We start from the raw sequence: 3,957 nt of genomic DNA on the forward strand, positions 1-3,957 counted from the left end.
GGATGGGCATTACGAATACCTAGCTATGCCCTTTGGACTGTGTAATGCCCCAGCTGTCTTCCAAGGATTCGTGAACGAGATCTTCCGGGACCTATTATACATGTGCGTTGTAGTCTATCTGGACGACATTTTAATATTCTCTCAAGATCTTGTCTCCCACCATCAACATGTGGCAGAGGTTCTCTCCAGACTGCGGAAGAACCTCCTATTCTGCAAATTAGAAAAATGCTCCTTCGAATTATCCCAAATTCCATTCTTGGGATACATCGTGTCCGGAGTAGGTCTGGAGATGGACCCAGACAAAATTAATGCCGTTCTACTTTGGCCCCAGCCAACTACCCTCAGGGCTATACAACGCTTCCTGGGGTTTGCGAATTATTACAGACGTTTTATCCTGAACTTCTCATCTATTGCTTCTCCTATTGTGGCCCTGACCAAGAAGGGCGCCAATACTAAACACTGGTCCTCCGAGGCCCTTCACGCTTTCCAAAGCCTTAAAGAAGCATTTTCTACCGCCCCTGTTCTTCGGCAGCCTGACGTAAACCTTCCCTTCTTTCTCGAGGTGGACGCCTCCAATGTCGGACTAGGAGCTATTCTCTCCCAAAGATCTGAGCAACAGAAATTCCATCCTTGTGCCTTCTACTCCCGGGGTCTTCTACCCGCGGAGAAGAACTACACCATCGGTGACAAAGAACTGTTGGCAATAAAAGTCGCATTGGAGGAGTGGAGATATCTACTGGAGGGGGCTCATTTTTCGGTAACCATCTTCACCGACCACAAAAATCTCCTCTATTTACAAACAGCCCAATTTCTAAACCCTCGACAGGCGAGGTGGTCACTTTTCTTTTCTCGCTTCGAACTCATTATAACGTTCAAACCTGCTGCAAAGAACAGGAAAGCAGATGCTTTATCCCGGGCATTTGCTCCTCCTTCTGACATCTTGGATTCTTCCGATCATCCTATACTGGATCCCAAATGTGTGACTGGATCTCCAATAGTGGCGGAATAGCCCGTCTCTTTTTGTCCGCAAAAGACTTATATCTGGCAGATGTCTTCTTTAAACAGGTTTTTACCTGAGCCCAAATATTTTTGAAGGTTTGACACAAAGTCTCAACAGCAGGAACTCGGGTGGGCGGGAGGGCAAGAAATTCCGGGAAAGACGGATGGTGACCGTAAACCACAAAGAATGGAGTTTTAGATGATGACTCATGGTACATGTTGTTATGAGCGAATTCAGCCCAAGGAAGTAATTCTACCCAGTTGTCTTGATTGGCTGACGAGAACATCCTTAAGAAAGTCTCAAGATCTTGGTTGACTCTTTCAGTTTGTCCGTTCGATTGAGGATGGTAGGAAGATGAGAGTGCTAATCGTATGCCCAAGGTCTTGCAAAGGGCCCGCCAGAATCTGGAAACGAATTGTACTCCTCTATCTGACACGATCTCGGACGGACATCCATGGATACGGAAAATTTCTCTAATGAAATGTTCAGCCAGGGTAGAAGAAGAAGGTAAACCAGACAAGGGAACGAAATGCTCCATCTTCGAAAATCTATCCACCACTACCCAAATGGTGTTGCAATTCTTACTAGGAGGAAGCTCAGTAACAAAGTCCATACTAATATGGGTCCAAGGCTTAGATGGAATGGGTAGTGGCTGAAGCAACCCCGCTGGAGTTCTGCAGGGGGTCTTGAACTGGGAGCATAAATCGCATGCCGCGATAAACTCTTTGACATCTCTCCTCATAGAAGGCCACCAATAACTTCCAGAGAGGATTTCAAAGGTCTTGAGTTCACCAGCGTGTCCAGAGAAACGAGAAGAGTGAAACCATGAAAGGATTTTTTTCCTAAGAGCAGGAGGCACGAGGGTCTTCCCAAATGGTAGCACTTTAGTGGAAGAAGCAGCCAGAGAAACACATTTGGGGTCTAATATAAAGTGGTTAGGACTCTCTTCAACGTCTGAGGACGCCACAAAGGCTCGAGATAGAGCGTCTGCTTTTTTATTCTTTGCAGCTGGTTTGAAGGTTATGATTAGATCAAAACGGGAAAAGAAAAGAGACCATCTTGCCTGACGAGGATTTAAACATTGAGCAGACTGTAGGTATGACAAATTTTTATGATCCGTAAAAATTGTCACCGGATGACGAGCTCCCTCTAACAAATATCTCCACTCCTCCAATGCTACTTTAATAGCCAGCAACTCCTTGTCCCCGATGGTGTAATTCTTCTCCGCAGGCAGAAGACCCCGAGAGTAAAAGGCACAAGGATGGAATTTTTGTTGCTCCGATTTCTGGGAGAGAATGGCTCCTAAACCAACATTAGAGGCGTCTACTTCTAGGAAGAAGGGAAGCGTCACATCAGGCTGTCGAAGGATGGGAGCAGAGGAGAAGGACTCTTTAAGAAATTGAAAGGCTTGGAGAGCCTCAGATGACCATTGCTTAGTATTGGCCCCTTTGCGAGTTTGAGCCACAATGGGAGATGCAATTGAAGAGAAGTCTTGAATGAAGCGTCTATAGTAGTTGGCAAAGCCTAAAAAACGCTGAATGGCACGAAGAGTAGTTGGCTGAGGCCTAAGTAACACAGCATTCACCTTTTCTGGATCCATTTCTAGACCAACTCCGGAAACTATATAACCCAAAAATGGAATCTGGGGCAACTCAAATGAACATTTTTCTAATTTACAGAATAATGAATTTTTCCGGAGTCTGGAAAGAACTTCCGCCACTTGTTGGTGATGTGAAGGCAGGTCTTGGGAAAAGATGAGTATGTCGTCCAGATATACTACGACACATACATATAACAAGTCCCGAAAGATCTCGTTAATGAAGACCTGGAAAACAGCAGGGGCATTACATAACCCGAAGGGCATTACTAAGTATTCATAATGCCCATCTCTGGTGTTAAAAGCTGTTTTCCATTCGTCACCGGACCTGATTCTAATCAAGTTGTAGGCACCACGAAGATCCAACTTAGTAAAAATCCGGGCTCCCTTGATCCGATCAAACAACTCAGTAATCAGAGGAATGGGATACCGATTTTTGATAGTGATAGCATTAAGTCCACGAAAATCTATGCAGGGGCGTAATGATCCATCTTTCTTCTTCACGAAGAAGAACCCAGCTCCAGCGGGAGAAGTAGAAGGTCGAATAAATCCTCGCTGGAGATTCTCTTGGATGTATTCAGCAGTAGCCTGAGTCTCAGGTAATGAAAGTGGATACACACGACCCCTAGGTGGAGTCTTGCCAGGTAACAGGTCAATCGGACAATCCCAAGAACGATGAGGGGGAAGACGTTCAGACTGAGCTTTATCAAAGACGTCGGCAAATGAAGCATACTGAGGAGGAAGTCCCGGTGAGGAAGGTGAAATGGAGGTTTGCTGTATTTTACGAGGAACAACACGAGAAAGACAATGTTGGTGACATTCAGGTCCCCAAGACGTAACTTGAGGAGTGCACCAGTCAATCTGGGGAGACTGACATTGAAGCCATGGAAGGCCTAAAACAATCGGACTTGTAGTAACAGGAAGGATTAAAAACGAAATTTCTTCTCGGTGTAGAACACCAATCTGAAGGGTCACTGAAGACATACTTTGGGTGATGAGACCGTTGATAATACGTGATCCATCGATAGCAGTCACCGTAACAGGAGTCTTCAGGGTAATCACTGGTAGGGACCATTGATTTACAAGGGATTCAGAAATGAAATTTCCCGCAGCTCCTGAATCAATCAGAGCTTGGGACTCAAAAGACTTAGTAGCAAATGAAATGGTAACGTCAAATGCACAGATATTTGATTTCGTAGAAGATGGAGAGGACTCCAGGGACCCTAACTTCACCTCTCCAGAACTAGTTAGGGCCTGGCATTTCCCAATTTTATGGGGCATGACTGGAGCATATGTGTGGCATCAGCACAATAGATACAAAGTCTATTCTTAATTCTTCGATTCCTCTCTGCAGAGGTTA

The sequence above is a fragment of the Mixophyes fleayi genome, chromosome 7, assembly GCF_038048845.1.
Source record: "Mixophyes fleayi isolate aMixFle1 chromosome 7, aMixFle1.hap1, whole genome shotgun sequence".
Classification (NCBI taxonomy): Eukaryota; Metazoa; Chordata; class Amphibia; order Anura; family Limnodynastidae; genus Mixophyes; species Mixophyes fleayi.